This window comes from Neovison vison, chromosome 7 (genome assembly GCF_020171115.1).
Source record: "Neovison vison isolate M4711 chromosome 7, ASM_NN_V1, whole genome shotgun sequence".
NCBI lineage: Eukaryota > Metazoa > Chordata > Mammalia > Carnivora > Mustelidae > Neogale > Neogale vison.
The window spans coordinates 180,220,858-180,238,441 of NC_058097.1; the positions used below are offsets into that span (position 1 = coordinate 180,220,858).

Genomic DNA, 17,584 nt, shown 5'->3' on the forward strand with positions numbered 1-17,584 from the left:
CCTCCTCTCTTTCTCTCTGCCTGCCTCTCTGCCTATTTGTGATCTCCCTCTGTCAAATAAATAAATAAAATCTTAAAAAAAAAAAAAAAAGCAGAAGAGGAATGACAGGCTTATCGCATGCTTCAGACACTTATGGTGAGCATTTCCAGCTCTCTGGAAGTGAAAAGAACTTAGATGGTCCTTTTAAACCTGATTCTGAAGTCTGATTCTACTTTCTGCACCCAAACATAACAAAAGTTAAAATCCTCCAACCACCTAAGGAAATTATCAAATGTATATGAAAAAAAAAGTATATACAAAGATGTGCAAGACAGTATGGCTTAGGACAATAAAACGCCAGAAGTAACCTAAATGCCCAGCAAGAAGGGATTGGTGTCAATGTCTGATGTAACTATGATTTCAAAACACGCAAGCCAATGAAGTCATGAGAGTTATATCAAAAAAGAATATAGTGGGAAAAAGAAAAAGAAAACCTGACATAATCCTCAATGGAAAGCGCAGACTTGAAAATGTAGATTTCGACCAAAATAACAAATTGCACAGATTGAAAGGACATGAACTAAAACGAGAGCCAGAATGAGATGATGAGTGATTTCACTTTTTGTTTAGATTTTTGCCTTGTGCCTTCTGGACAGAAAGGTGTTTGTTGTTTGTTTTGCTTTGAGCAACGTTATTTTTCTAACCTGTGTTATGAAAGAGAGAAGACTGAAGAAAAAGGTGACAAGGATTAAGGAGATGATGTCACTGGGGTCATCGGAGAAAAGGAACCTGTGAGCTGGGGGAGGGAGCCCAGACTCGAGTCACTGCTTGGGTCTGGATTCAGGCCCTGAGGCTCGCAGGCTACATACATGAGCTAGTTACTTAACTTCCTGTACCTCACTTTCCCATCTAGAACAGGAGTGATAATAATCCTGCCTCCCTCTTAGGGTCATTCTAAATGTCACATGAACATACATGAAGCATTTAAAACAATGCCTGGCGTAGAGTATGTTCTGTACACATTGTTGCTCTCTTAATGGTACAAATCACTTAAAAGTAAACACCCTATCTTACTCCTTTCTTTTTTTTTTAAGATTTTATTTATTTATTTGACAGAGAGAGATCACAAGTAGACGGAGAGGCAGGCAGAGAGAGAGATAGAGGGAAGCAGGCTCCCTGCTGAGCAGAGAGCCCGATGTGGGACTTGATCCCAGGACCCTGAGATCATGACCTGAGCCGAAGGCAGCGGCTTAACCCACTGAGCCACCCAGGCGCCCCTATCTTACTCCTTTCTAACACCTATCAAAGGGCCTGATGCAGAGACCGTGCTTGATCAATATCTGTTGAATGTGCCCAGTTGGATTCCAGAGGGCAGTGCTAGTGTTTTGAGGCACGGCCCCCATGATATTATCTCACTGGTGACATCTCCCTCTAGACCAGACCCATGGAGCTTCTTAGGGCTGAAGGGAAGGCAGCTGTCCAGTGGCATGTTTGGAGCACTGACAGTCAATGGGATAAAAGGGACCACTGACAGGCACCTGGGTGGCTCAGTTGGTTGGGCATCTGTCTTGGACTTAGGTCATGATCCCAGGGTCTTAGGATCGAATCCCACATTGGGCTCCCTGCTCAGCAGGGAGTCTGATTCTCCCTCTAGCCCTCTAACCTGCTTGTGCTCTCTCTTTCTCTCTCTCTCATGCTCTCTCTCTCTCAAATAAATAAATAAGATCTTTTTTAAAAGGGGGGGAAGACCTTTGAGACACTGTATTGCCACAACCCAATAAAGTTTAGTAATAACCCATCATCTTCCTCCACTGTCCCACTCAGGACTTATCTGGTTGCTTTAAAGAAAAAATGCACTCACACGAGACAAAAAAGGAGGACATGGTATTGTCAGGTACACAAATCTTATGGGATCCAAGAACAAGACATAAAAAACTAATAGAAGCTCTCTTGTTAAATGCAGTTTGGACCAGTGGTTGGATGACTGTTGAGCTGGGAATGATTCTTTGAAACAATAGAGTCATACCAGAAATATTTTATCAGAAATGTATTAAAACCTTTATTTGCCAAACTCTGGATGACCTCAGATCCCACGTGGGATATGATTTTTCTCATCCATGTGGCTTTTTTCCTGGTTTGTCCGAATTCTGATCTCATCCTTAGGATCCTGTGAGTTTTAGAAAAGTCACGTATAGATAAGTGAGTAGGCCCTTCCTCCTTCTCAAATAAGGAGGACCAACCCAGAGGCCATCTGCACAGCATCGGGGCATAACTTGAAATGACAACATGTGTTGTATCCAAGAATCCTGAGTCTCCGACAGTTTCAGCTTTGGGCGCAGTGGACTAGAGAACCCACATTCTTCACTGAAGCTAGCTTGCCTGCTGAGTTAGATTCATGCTGGTCACTGTGACCCATTCCTCACTATCCCAACTTCTGGATGTTCAGATATCCCAACTTTAGGGGAGAAAAACACCATCCCAGAAGTCAGGCCATTTATCTACTGGTGCTATTGGAAAATTATACAAAGAACTGAGGACTTGAGCCACAGAATTGGGGGGAATGTAAAAGGATTTTTAAAACCAAATCACCTCTGAGGGTTTTGAAGGGGCGAGGGGTAGGAGGTTGGGGGAACCAGGTGGTGGGTATTGGAGAGGGCACGATTGCATGGAGCAATGGGTGTGGTGCAAAAATAATGAATACTGTTTTGCTGAAAAAATAAAAATAAAAATAGAAGTAGATCAAAGGCCATAAAAAAAAACCTAATCATCAACCTCATATTTTACATATGAAACAAAGAAAAAAGGCCTAGAGAGGTCAAGGTGATATTCCACGGCCAGGAAGCCCCCAGCTACAGAGTCTCAGGACAACATGGCTTTCCCTATGCTACTGAGAGCCGAACAGGTAACCATCTGCTTACAGAGAGGCACTTGGCTAAATTTCCTGGAAATACGTGGTTTATACAAGGATAAACTAAAGAAGTATGATAATAAAAATTTAGCCACATACTGAAGGATTGACAAGTCATACCATATATGGGCCTCAGAGGAAACTAATGAGAGTGAAATAGAAATATGCAGAAATGAAAGCTCTTCCCTTCACTCCTTTCTAACTTGTAACTTAGGCCAGTAAATCTCCCAGCTCAGGCCATCCCTGCCCTCCCCTGTATAAATTAGGAAGAAGATAGCTTGTTCAACAGACAGAAGTGGACTCACACTCGAGGGCCTACAATATGACAGATGTGTCACAGAGTGGTTCTCATTTCATCCTCATGACAACCTTGTTGGGAAAATACAATGGTCTCTCTTTCCTCAGATGAGCCCATTGAGGCTCAGAGAGGTTAGGCATCTCCCCCAAGGCCACACAGCTAGTCTGGTGGGTTCTAAAGCCCACAGTTTTCGAAGTGGTATGCCTCCCATTCTCCCCAGGCAGAGGACTGTGCAGAGGAGGATAACTGGCAGGGAAATGGTCTTTTCCCAACACCTTGAAGATCCACTGGCTAAAAGATACAGAAAAAAATGTTCATCATCACTAGCTATCAAGGAAATCCAAATTGAAACCACATTGAGATATCATCTTATACCAGTTAGAATGGCAAAGATTAACAAGGCAAGAAACAAAAGATGTTAGAGAGGATGTGGAGAAAGGGGAACCCTCTCACACTGGTGGTGGGAATGCAAGTTGGAGTAGCCACTTTGGAAAACACTGTGAAGATTCCTCAAAAAATTAAAAATAGAGCTTCCCTATGACTCTGCAATTTCACCATATTTACCCCAAAGATACTGATGTCGTGAAAAGAAGGGCCATCTGCACCCCAATGTTCATAGCAGCAATGGCCACAATAGCCAAAATGTGGAAAGAGCTGAGATGCCCTTCAATGGGCGAATGGATAAAGAAGATACGGCCCATATATACAATGGAGTATTATGCCTCCATCAGAAAGGATGAATACCCAACTTTTGTATCAACATGGATGGGACTGGAGGAGATTATGCTGAGTGAAATAATCAAGCAGAGAGAGTCAATTATCATATGGTTTCACTTACTTGGGGAGCATAAGGAATAACACGGAGGACATTAGGAGAAAGAAAGTCTTAGAGGGGGGGAATCAGAAAGGGAGACAAACCATAAGAGATTGTGGACTCTGAGAAACAAACTGAGGGTTTAGAGGAGAGGGGGGTGAGGAATGGGTGAGCCTGGTGATGGGTATTAAGGAGGGCACAGATTGCATGAAGAACTGGGTGTTATATGTAAACAATGAATCTTGGAACACTACATCAAAAACTAATGATGTATTGTATGGTGACTAACATAACACAATTTTCAAAAAGATGCTAAAAAAAAAAAAAAAGGAAAAAAAAAATCCATTGTTGGGGACCTGTAAGTTATCTTGGAAGGCCAGTACCACAGGAAGCAGGCCAGCCCACCTGCTTTCTTGATTGGCTCTTTCCCCGGGTGTGTTCCTTCAAAGACACAGAGCTTGGTTTCATTCCTGTCTGGTTCCCTGGATTCTTCTTAGCATCTTCTAACCAGACTTCTATAATCTTTTATTTTTTTTTAAATCGTTACCGTAGAGGAATTTATCTCATCAGAATTTGAAGAATTTAGGCAGAGAAGACAGAAAGGAAGCCGTAGAAGCACCTGTGAAAACCTTCTCTGGGCCTTCATTATGCTCCTGACTACACTTCTCTCACACCACCAGGTTTTTCTCTCCATGGAATACAGCAGCCATCTTGCCTCCTCTCACGCCTCACTCGTTCACTGTCTCAGAAGAGCAACTGTCTCTTTTAAAACGTATCCATTTTCTAGATATTTTCAGACGTGGATGCCCTCAGCCACCACTGCCACGAGGGATGTTCGTGCCAACCAAATCTCAACACAAAAGCGAAGACGGGCAGAGGGTATTACTTGGATGGCAGCTTCAAGCATGTTCTTGTAGAAGAAAGCAAAAGACAATCGCTGCTTACCCGTGAAAATGAAAATAAAACCAGCTTTAAATGGTTGTGTTTTGAATATCCTAATAGATTTCAGGAGATCTGGCTACATCGGAGAAATATAGATACATGACTTCGAGATCAGTCATTTTATCACAACAGCGAACTGAGCAAGAGGCTTGCTGTGCCAGGAGCAGCTCCACACACTTTCTGTGAATTTATCCTCACAACCACCCCTCAGAGATTTGGTTCTATTATTTTAAGATTTTATTTATTTGTCAGAGAGCGCACAAGCAGGGGGGAGCAGCAGACAGAAGGAGAGGCCGACTCCCACTAAGCAAGGAGCCCGATTCGGGACTCGATCCCAGGATCCTGGAATCATGACCTGAGTGGAAGGCAGATGCTTAACCGACAGAGCCACCCAGGTGTCCCGATTTAATTCTATTCCTAAACCCATTTTATATATGTGGAAACTGAGGTTCAGAAAGGTTCAGTAAGTTGTCTTAAAATTACTTTCTGAGAAGCTTATTCACGACTAACATGCTGTGCTTATTTTTTTCTTTGAAGATTTTATTTATTTATTTAACAGAGAGAGATTGCAAGTAGGCAGAGAGGCAGGCAGAGAGAGAGGAGGAAGCATGCTCCCTGCTGAACAAAGAGCCCAAAGCAGGGCTCGATCCCAGGACCCTGAGATCATGACCTGAGCTGAAGGCAGAGGCTTAATCCACCGAGCCACCCAGGCGCCCTGTGCTTCTTATTTTAAAATAAAAATGAGGTTAGCCATGTATATCTCCATAAATTCCAAACATACACTTTCTGACTTTCTCCTCTTTCAGTGGCCTCCCCCATTCTCTCACAGAACTGCTCTATGAACCTGTTCCTGGTCAACCAGTCGCCATAGACGGCTGTCTTCATCCGTGGGCAGGATTATCTGAGCAGGAATGGGTCAAACCTTTCTGGGAATGAAAGAAAGCGCCAGTTTAAGCCTCCTGCTTCTGGGAAAATGACTCGGACACCCAGCCTTTTACATAACCTGAAAAAAAACGCCAGAAGAATAGGCTCTTTTTCCGTGGAAGAGGATCCCAGGCAAATGGCTGGCTCATCCCGGTCTTTCCCCGTGGGCAGGATGAGGAGGCAATCAGCCCCCGCACTCCCAGCGCTGTGACCGCTTTTGCTGTGAGAGTCCTGTTACCTTCCCCTGGAGGACGGGTGTGTTTACTGATGATGTCCTCAACAAAGATCCTTAATAATTCACCCTGATAGCTGACAGCAGAGTGTTTGGCTGTCATGGCAACAACCAATAGACCTTATTTGTTTAAAAAAAAAAAAAAAGTGTCAAAAATGTGGCTATTTTTTCACGAATGTTAAATTCCTGACAGCAACAGTCTGTATGTGAGTGAGAGGTGAATGGGCGGAGAAAAAATATCTTTAAAATGCTGTCTCGAAGTCATTAACTATCAGGACAAGAAAATAGGGGACACCAAGTACATTTCTTGGCTTCACACCGCACCCTTCTGGAAGGAGGAGGAAGTGAACTATGACATCACCTCTTCTCAATTTGCTATATTCTGAAAAACTATATTCTGAAAAAAATTCTGAAACCTCTATTCTCAATTTGCTATATTCTGATTCCTATCAAAAATCCATCCAGAAAAGCATTTTCCCACACTTGAACTTTTTTTTTCTCTTAACATATGCACTCCCCCCTCAATCTTCATCACAACCTTATGAGGCCAGAATTACCCCCCCAATTTACAGATGAGGAAGCTGGGTCTTTAGAGACCATGGCCAAGTCAAAGCCTAGGAAAGGTGCAGGTAGAATCTGGTATACCCAACTTGAACTTGATTCCAAAATGTGTATTGTCCCTCATACCAACCCTGCAGGAAAGGGAAAAAACAGAATCCAGTTGGAGGGTGGGGTTTACTCAGAATTTATTTCAGGAAAATGCACCTTAAAAATTTTTCACTTGGGGCACCTGGGAGGCTCAGGTGGGTTGAGCCTCTGCCTTCGGCCCAGGTCATGATCTCAGGGTCCTGGGATCAAGCCCCACATCGGGCTCTCTGCTGGGTGGGGAGCCTGCTTCCCTCTCTCTCTGCCTGCCTCTCTGCCTACTGTGGTGTCTCTCTTTCTCTCTCTCTCTCTGTCAAATAAACAAACAAAATATTTAAAAAAATTTTTTTCACTATAAAAAATATTTAAAATCTCTTTCATCGTGTAGCTAAAGAACAGGAGGGAGAAAGGTGAGTTTTATCAGTTTCCTGCTTTCATCTCGTATGGAGATAAGAGCCAGACACAACAACAAACTCCTCCGCTTCACTCTGAATCATCCTGGATATGTTTTTACAGAAAGGCAACATTCCCCCACCGGCCCCTGCGCTGTGAGCTCTTTGAACACAGAGCGCAAACCTTCTTCACCTTTGTTTTGAGAGGCTCAGAAAAAACTGTGGCGGAATCAATGAAAAAAAAAAATCAAGAAGAGAACGAAACACTTGAAAGCAGTATCTCTTTACCTTTGTTTTGCATATTCAAAAATTCCAAGCAAACCTGACTTGTGACACTGAAACCACTGGGTGAATTACCCACTATCCCCACCCCCCCCACCCTGCGCCCAGCAGTGCGGCACCGGGGCAGGAGGAGCTGTCCTCAAGCCAGGCTCCCGAGTTTCCAAATTCCCATCCCAAAACACCACTGAGGGTATGGGTCTGGATTGAGCCTGTCACCTGTCTGGGCTTCACTTTGCTCTCTGTAAAATGGGTATTTTTTGAAATGAAATGTGGAAGTACTAGGATTTAAAGTTGGGGATGGTGATTTGTACATTTTTTTTAAATTCTTGGGAGGAGTTATTCTTTTTATTGTGTTATGTCATCACCAGACCGTACACCATTAGTATTTGAGGTAGCGCTCCATGATTCATGATGTGTGCATTTAAAATGGTTAGCGTGACTTTTAGTAAGTGGCTTGGCTGGTGTCAGACATGCATTCATTCCATCACCAGATAGCTTGGGCAGACCTCCAAGCATGTCCCGAGCAAGAAAGAACCAAAACACCACAGTGAGCCTGATTTAAAGCAAAAGCAAAACAAAACACAAAACACTCAAGTAGGTAAAGCTGTGGATTTCAAACATGTTTGACAACAAGCCTCAGAAGGAAAGACGCCTTTATGTTTCTCCTCGTGGTCCGGCACACACACAGGCACACACACACACGAACTTGCAGGAAATGAGCCATCTCCTTCCTATAGGCTCCAGACTCTGATGGTTTCCGTTCTCCTCTCGTTCGTATTTGGAACTTGACTTCTGTCTAATAAGTCAATTTCTCGGCCCACGAAGTGGTATGGCCTGCCCGTGGAGAAGTTGGGCTGACCAACCTTGAACCAGGCAGTCGAGTTAGCGAACACGTGAAACGTGACCACCATAAATGAGGTTGTGCCCTAAGGTTAAGATCCCCCGAGATGTGTTTAAATAACACCAAGATTTAAAGTAAAAGACCTCCTCAGTGATCATTCGTATGGATTACATCCCAGCGCAATCATAGTTCAGATCACTTAAAGTAAATAAATTCTATCGTTTAAATGAATTTCACTTTTTTTCCCGGGGCTACAAGCAAAATTATTACTGACGAGGCTCACATTCTATTTCCAGGGGACAGTATGGACCCAGTGCAGGGTCAGCAAACCCCTGCCCTTGGGTCCACCCCACCCTGCCATCTATTTTTGTTAATAAACTCTTGTAGGAATACATCCTCATACCCTCATTTACCTACTGCTGAACAGCTGCAACAGAGTCTTTGCAGCCTGCAAAGCCTAAAGTATTCGTCTCTGGGCCTTTGCAGGAGAAGTTTGCTGACCGCTAAGAAAGCAGGGGGCGATTATCATGGACTTTGTACCAGGCCATGTGTGTATATTACCATGGCACTGACTTGGTGCTCTCGGCCATCCTGCCAGAGGACTTTTCTCTCCATATTTTACAAATAAGGCTCTGAGTCCTTCCGTAACTGGCCCAAGGTCTCCCAGCTGGGCAGGAAGAAACAGCTGGGATTTGCACCTGTGCCCTTCTGACAAAAAGCCCGAGCTATCATTTCTACCTTCTGCACATCTCCCCCTACCCCAAACCACGCCTTCCAAGCTAGACACAGTGCTAGATCGTACCTCTGTTCCTGGCAGAACCGGTTGGCCCATGTGACTGCCGGGCAGTCCAGAAAGAGACAGGATGGTGGGGTGGGGGTAGGAGGGAACCAGCCCTCAGGGAATTTAAAGGCTGTAACTCCTCTTTCTGTTTTAGGAAATGCACCTGCCTTCTACCCCTCATGCAAACAAAGACTGTTCAGATGCTGCTGGACTGACCAAAGCATAAATATCTCAAGCCTCTCTTCACTTGGGTTCGAAACTTTCATTTCACGGGCCCTGTTTTTCATTTTTCGATCATAATGACTTAGGGCTTCAAACCTCAGATTTGATGGTCCCAGATATGTAAACAAAGTCACTCTGAAAATACACAAATAAATAAATAAATAAGTGTGGGAAAGACTTGAAAAGTCTCCTGGGGCTGTTGTTCAGTGACAAAGCAAGTGAGCGAATAGTTTGCAGAGTGATGCCTCATTTTGGTAAAGAAATAAAAATCATTTATAACTGCACTGTTTTGCGCACGCGTGTGTGTGTGTCTGTGTGTATGTTGAAAACTATTCTCAAGGGGTGTATAGAATTCTTTTTGGCTGATACGTACTTAAGAAATTTTTGTTTCAAGGAAAACATATTTCCTGAAAAATTTTTTAAGTTCCCTGGCTTGAAGAAACCACACACATATTCTAGGTGTTTCATGTGTTTTCTTAGGACGCCGGGGATTTCCACCTAGGAAGGCACAGAGAATGTGAAATCATGCAAGCACAAAGGAAATCTGAGATTAAAGGCTCCTTCGGGAAACCCAGGGACAGCCTCTGGAGGAAAAGTGGGGCTGCAGCGCCCCCCTGCGTCCTGGGTGGTGGAAGTCACCAGCCGTGGGCAGAGGAATCTTGTCTCTGCGGCTGCTCAGGGTCATCCCACACCAACTATTAGAAATTTCCAGGACCAGAGTATTTCCGCTTACTGAGGTCATTGTTCTGCTTGTACTTGCAAGCCTGGCACGTCAGAGAGTTTGAGCTCCCAAGTGCCACCTCTTAGCTGCTCAATAAAGCCCCCCCAGATTTCCCTGAGTCTTCTCCCAGTGGCCATGGCGGGTGCTTGGAAAGCCATCTTCAAAGGAAGCCCCGAGTCCTTACAGGGTCTATCCAGACCTGGCATCCTCGGGATCTCTTTTTCTGGAAGATTTGACAGCAGCGGGATACACATGTGTTCTTGGGGTGGGTAGGCATACGTAGCATGGACACATTTTGCAGGTTTTTCCGATCTCGAGGCTCAGTTTAAGGTATCTCAAATAAATAAAAGCACCACTGTGCTTGAGTGATAATACGTCTTAAAAAAGCAACCATTTTCTGAGCACTTCCTTGTTCCAGCACCCAGCCTATGAGACATGACCTTGATTACAGCCCTACAGGTAGATGCTATTCATCTCTACTTTCTAGTAGGGACAGATCCTGAGGCTCTGAGGCTCAGTCACTCATCCAGGAAGTAGCTGGTCCTAGATTCAACCGTCCTTAGTTCCTTCTTGGTGCCAGGTGCCTTGTACTTCTTTTAGGGCAAGAAGAGAGCAGGGAGCAGAAGACCGAGTCTCATTATCTCTGGGGCGCCAGGCCCGCAGGCTCCCCGTGGCTGCCAGACAGTGGCTGTATCTGACCAACTCACAGAAGGCCACCCTTTCACACTTAGTGGAGGACCAGACACTCCAGGAGCATCTGTTAAATCAGTGAATGGCACCACATTTTACTGTGACTTGAGCTAGGGGTCCATGTGCTATTCTAGGAGAGCTGTGATTTCTAAACCTACTTTGGTGGAAGACAGATGCGAGTCCAGCCCCTGATCTTACTGCCACAGGGGTCCCTTTTCTGGTCCTGCAAAGCCAGCCCTTCCCTTCTTTCTGCTCCTTACTCTCTGGGACAGAGACAGCACAAATAATCTCCAAACTGGTATTCATTGCTAAGCTTTTAACCAAATCAGGATTTGGTAGCCCAAAAGAAGCATTCAGATAAAATGGAAAGGATATTTTACAAATCTGAAAAAAAAAAAAAAAAGTCACCAGCCGCTTTTCCTCTGACTTTTGAACATTCCCTTTAGTAACCTGTCAACCCTCCCAAACCAAAAATATGAAAATCATTATAAATATGAATAAAACATGCATCTTAAAATGGCATGTGGATATTTAAAAGACATTGGAAAGACTTGTTATCTAAAACATTCTGGTCTTGGGGCGTCTGGAGGGCTCAGTCGTTTAAGCCTCTGCCCTTGGCTCAGGTCAGGATCTCAGGGTCCTGGGTTCGAGCCCTGCATTGAGCTTCCTGCTCAGCAGGGACTGGGCTTCTCCCTCTCCCCCTGCTCGCCGCTGCCTGTGCTCTGTCTCTCTCTCAGACGAACAAATAAAATCTTTCAAAAATAAAGTAAGATAAAATAAAATAAAATGTTCTCGTCTCAAAAGGTAGGATAGAACAGACTCTGTTTCATTACTATGTGTTTCTACACATTTCCTCTTGCTCCCCACTACCCCGCCCCACCCTGGCTTTATCCTCCTGAGAACATCTGGAAGGGGGCCCATGACCCTTGAGAGTCCCCTGTAACCATGACCCAGGGCTCTCCGGCCCACCCACCCCATGGAGCCCTTCCTCCCTCAGCCATTTGCAAGATCACCCCCTTTCAATCACCAGCTCCTGCCCCAGACCCTGAACAAATCCCAAGCAAACCCCAGGGGTCTTATTTGGAGAGGTAAACTCCTCTGTCCTAGATAAGGCTCCCCAGGAATGATCCTTCTAGCCACCACCCAGCTACGCAGTGGTGGACCCCCATTACAACACTGCAGTGAAGGCCTGAGGTGCACACTCGTCCCCTGAACGGGCCCTCGCCCAGGTGTGGGGCATCAGAGACACACAAGCCGGGTCGGGCACTGCTGAGCACTGCCTCACTCCGGCCCCCCACCACGTGCGTGCCCTTGGACGCTGGACGTGCCGATCTAGTGGTTTGAGCCCACTTGGGCCAAAGGCTATATATAAGAGTGCAAATAGCCAATTCAACTCTGCCGATTAAAAATAAAAATTCCTGAGCTTCAGTCAAAGAAGCATGAATTTTTTTTTTTTTTTTTTTTTTACCTGTAGAAAATGACTGGGTGACTAGGCCGAAAAAGCCAGAACAAGCAAGGTAGGCTGACTTTCTCCCTCTTCCCGGAGAATTCATGTCACGATCACACCTGGACTCCTCTTCCTCTGCTTGAAGGCCTCCGTCCCACCCGCCAAAACAGGACAGGATTCCAGGAAAACTCGGGCCTGGAGATTCGGATCTAGTTCATGGAAGCAACCAGGCCCAACCGGCCCCGGTGCGGTCAGGCACGGTGTGGAGTCCCAGCTCAGTTGCACAACCACTCCGCTGGGCGTGACCGGGAAGGTGGGAAGAAGGTGATGCACGGCAGAGCTAAATGTCTCTGTGCCCCATGGAGGACAGAGCTGCAGAGTATGTTGCATCTTGAGCAGAACATCTCTTCCTGGTCGGTACGGTGCACTACCCACGGGGACCTGTCGTCCTCAGGAGCCCACGGTCCTCGGGTGGTGAACACAGGCTGTGGTTAATAGGGACCGGAAGGACCCCAGGGATCCTGGAGACTCAGGAGGAGGCACCCCCAGGGGCCAGAGAGAATGCTCCCCTGCTGATGGATGTGCCCTCCACGATGACTTCAGGAACATTCCGCCATGAACCATCATGAGCTGTCCTGAGCAGGGAGGGCAGCTCAGGTCCCAGGACAACACCCAGCACACTGTGGGCAGGAGGGGGGCTTGCCCCGAGGGGGACCAGAAGAGGAGCTCTTCCTCTGAGTTCAGACCTCAAGTTGGCACCGGGTGTGAGCTCATCTCTTGGGAGACCTCCTGTCAAATGTTTTGGATTTTCTCTTAAGCACTGAGAATAGTGATTTTTATGGTTATCTTTTTTAAAATCATCATTGCTTCTCGCTGTTCTCAAATCTTTGATAAAGTCTGTCCATTCACAACCCCCACATATGTGAGAGAGTCTGGGGCATTAAGGGTGGAGAAACTAAGGGAAATTTGGCTTTCCCCCACCTCACCCCTCCACCAAGACTCCAGAGGGAGCAACACAGTGTTGAGGGGACAACCGTCCCAGGGGTCCCAGACCAGCAAGCCTCTGGGGACCGGAGGTCCAAGGTGCAGGGAAGAACACAGGTAAAGGGGGCAACATGCCTTAAAAAGCTCACATTGTGGGCAGGGGAAAAAATGAGATAGAATAAATAGATTTCTGGTCCAGAAGCCAGTGGCAGAAGGAGGACTAAACCCCAGGTCTCCTTAACCTACTTTGACTATGGGGCTCAGCCTAATGAGGGGGCTGGGCCAAATGTTCTGGGACATTCTGAGTCCACAGTAACAGCAAGTAGAAACACTTTATTATCCTTAACACACCATTGAAGCCCATTGGGCATTCGTTTCCAGTACAATTTCACCTGCACTGACCACTCTCACTTTTGAAAGGGATGGAACAAAAATACGGTCTGCATTTGGCCAAAGAAACAGAGCCCAGACTTGAAGGACGACCCATGGTGAGCAGTCCAAAGGAGACTAGCCTACAGCAACCACACATAGCATGAAGTGAAGCCTGATCAAAGAGATACCTGGGGTCTGTGGTTTGTCAGGTAATAAATGGGAAGGCCACCACCCGACTCTAAGAGGTGATGTCAGTTATCTCATCTTCAGAGAGATAAAAAAAAAATTTTAAAAAGCGTAGACTCCTACTTAGCTCCATGGAGCTGTGAAACCCACAAGAACAGAGTATGTTGCATTTTAGAGAGAGCCCATTCAGAGCTTGCCGACAGGAAGGAAGGACGCCACACCAGCCCAGTAGAGCCTGCCCATGCCTGGGTCACTACCCAGTTCGAGGAGAGATTTTGTGAGCATTTATTTGCAGCTGGCAAGTTACTTCCAAAATAAAAAGTGTTCAGCCGCAGTCTGTGCCTCCCAGCCCGAAAGAGCAACCCCATTACGCTGACCCCTTAGCATGTCTTTATTGTTCCCCCTCTCTTCTTCCCCTACTCCCTGAATAGCCCTCCTTCCCATCAGCAGAAAGGAAGTCAAGAGCTGGCCCTTAACAGACATTTAGCCCACTACAGGCATCTTCCAAGATGGGAAACCAAAGCAAACACTTTTCATTACTCGGACCCAACACCTTGAGCTTGACCTTCCCAGATAATGAAGCCAAATCAGAAGATTCTCTCTGCCTGATTGTTAGGTAGGTGTCACCTGCATAAAACCGGGGTGCAAAATCCAGAGGACCACAACCGGAGGTGGGGAGGGAGCCGAGGTAAGGGGCAGGGCTGGATCTTGAGATGGGAAGGTTGAGGACGTGAGAGGCAACATGGCAATGTCCACACTGGAAAGGATGCCTTTCTCCAGCTGTACGTGGCTTGTCAGACCAGAAGAGGTATTCAGCTCCTTCCAGGGGAAGCGAAAGGACAGGGTACAAAGGAACAAGCCTACACCCCAGTAAGAAGAGCCCCCCGCCTTGTTACTTAAAGAAAGCACTTGTTAGAGGAAAGTTAACCCCTGAAGAACGCAGTATGAACTCCACACAGTTAACAGAAAAGGAAATCATGAGAATGTTCTACACTGTGTGCGAAAGCCCTGAAACAAAAAGAACGGGATCATTTCCATCTAGATTGACGTGGCATGTGAACGAGGACTCCCACCCAAGACGGGGGGAAAGTATTTTTTAACCAAGTGCCGAGAAAAGACATTTCTTTGTCTACACCAGGCTCAGGTGTTTTGCCAGGAATTAAAGTGAACCCCAGAGCCGTTCTGTATTACAACTACAATTAATAGACACTACGGTGAAATAGACTCAAAAAAGACAAGTGCATTCGGTCATTCGAATCTCCCATCCCTGCTCAGACGCTGCAGCTGGGAGCTATGTGTGGAGAGGTTGTGTGTGCACCATCTGACCCAGCGATTCCACCGCCAGCTATTTTCTACCCTCTTCCCCGAGGAAATCAGGAGACAGACAGGTTTGCATAGGGTACACACAGGGACGTTTGTAACAGTGTAACTTCTGGAGCACACTAAAGGCTGATGACCAGGGTTTGGCTTCCAAAGTGATGATGACACATCCACAAAACGGAAACTACCGCAGTTAATTAAGTGTATCAATTTACTTATGAACGGATGTTCGTAACACACTGTCAAGTCAAAAATTATTTTATAGGACAGTCTGTACACTGCATTTCCATGTTTATTACAAATGTATTCATGTGCAAATATGCATTTAGTCTGAAATGAAATATACCGACGTGAAAGATACTTATCGCTGGTTAGTGACAGAATAGGTGTTTTTTTTTTTTTTAATCTTGTTTGTGTCTAACCAGTATGGATTTCCTGCATAATGAATACATTTGTTATGGATAAACACTCCACCCTTATAGAATGGTGCCTTCATATGGCTTACTCCTGCCACAAATCATACAGGTTCATCCCTGAAAAATCAGAGTCCCATGAAAATTTAACAGAGATAACATTTTTTAAAAAGGAAAACACAGAAGCCTTCCTAACTACTTGATTTCCCTTTAAAACCATATAGGAATCTTTTAGTGCTCAGCTGCTGCTTATGATTTTTTATGTTTTATTTATTTATGTTTCAGCCCCAACCCCCCAACCTCTGGGGAGAGAGAGGAGCTGGACACAGAGTTAACCACCCACGGGCGGTGATTCAATCAGCCTATGTAGCAAAACCTCTACAGAAAACCCTCAAGGACGCTTTAAGAGCTTCTGGGTTGCTAAACGCATCACGGTACCAGGATGGTGGTAAGCCAAGAGAAGGCATCTCGTCCCGTCCCCAATTCCTTGTCCCATGCCTCTCTTCCATTTGGACGGTTCTGAGTGGTGTCCTTTATAATAAACAGGGAGACATAAGCAAAGTGTTTCCCTGAGTTGTGTACGAGTCATCCTAGCGCATTATCAGACCTGCGAAGGGGGGCCGTGGGAAGACCCTGGATGTTCATCCAGTCGGTGAGAAGCACAATGTGGGCTTCCCACTGGCATCCAAGTGGGGGCAGTCCGATGGGACTGAGCCCTTTGCTTATGGGATGTGAGGCTAATTCCAGGAAGGTAGCGTCAGAACTGAGTTGAACCGTGGGGCACCTGCTGGTGTCACACAGAGGCACGCTGGAAAAGCCACCCTGCATTTTGGAGTAGGAGGTGCTTCGAGTTTAAGGGTTAAAAGCTTATAGGAGAAAAGCCTTCAAACAAACCTACACTAATACAAACACACCACTGGTAAGATCAAAGAAATCCAGGACCTACTTTCTCGGCTTATCACCTGTGGCTCCAGGAGAAAAGAATTAGCAAACATGCCTGTGGGTATGCACTGAGTGTTCACAATCTAATTTGAAAAGTCAGGAGACTGAGCTAGACTCCGCTGACTTCAACAGGGTTCAAGGAGGACAGCCTGTACTACGGAGTGTCCTCCACGTCCTGGACACTATCCCAAGTGCCGCACACACGTCTTACTCCTTGCCGAGCCCTATCAATTGACTGATACCGTCTCTATGTAACAGACAAATACTCGGGGTCTCAGAGAGATTAATTAACTTTCCTATAGTTATACGGCGCGTAAGCCGTGCAACAGGAAATTTCGCTGGGGTCTTTCCGAGGATAAAACACACCCTTGCAAGCACTGTGCAACGCTGGTTACAAGGTTTTCTAGAAGCTGTTTTATGCAAAGGATGTCATTATTGAAATGTCTTCGTGCACTGCAAGAGATGAGATGTTCTCGAGGTCATCCTCTCCATCACGTTCACTGCCACCACATGTAGTATTTCATTTGGCCCGCGCATAGGTGCCTTCCCTGCGGGACTGACCCCATCCTTCGTAAGGCCCAGTGCAAATTGAAAACACGAGGCCCCTTGTTAAGAATTTCAAGATGGTGACGGTGGAGGGTTAAACCAATTCTCCGTCCCTTGCGAGCTCAGGCCCTGTGCTACTGCCCATCGCAGGCCCCTAAAGCCATCCCCGCGCCCCTGAACTTCTTGGTTTGTACTCAATCCCAGATTCTCTTGAAGGAGGAACAAGAAATTAATATAAAGAACTCATCCGGGGAGTTTTCTGACCGCTTTCGTTTGTTTATTCAACAAACACCCTGTGGTTCCATGAGAGGAACACTTCAAAGGTTCATTTAAAACGCCCTCTGATTCATCACTGCAGTCACAGCTGGACGGAACGCTGATTTGCCTGCTGCTGAAAACATGCGACCGGCTTCATCTCCCTGGCCGGCCGCAGCAGCTTAGCTCCAAGCTGGAGAGGGAAGACCTCTGCAGACAAGCATATGGACCTAAGTCCCCACCCCTCTCCGGCCTCCTCCCAAGGGAGTGATCCCTGTAACAAACACACCACGTTTTCACGCCTGTCTTGATTTTGTTGCCTGCTTCCAATGGGGTTGGAATACAAGCTGGCCTCCTGGGGTGGCTGCTGAGACCTTCTGAAAAGAGGGGTTCCCGTTGCCATACTCCCATTCTTGTGTTGCTTATTATGTCCTTTTCAGCCCTTTCA

General features: G+C 46.0%; 1 protein-coding gene across 4 annotated transcripts in view; it reads right to left on the reverse strand.

The window, feature by feature from the left end:
- SLC1A2 (solute carrier family 1 member 2) overlaps window positions 1-17,584 on the reverse strand; it is a 139,492-nt gene that overhangs the window by 107,921 nt on the left and 13,987 nt on the right. The window lies entirely within an intron of this gene.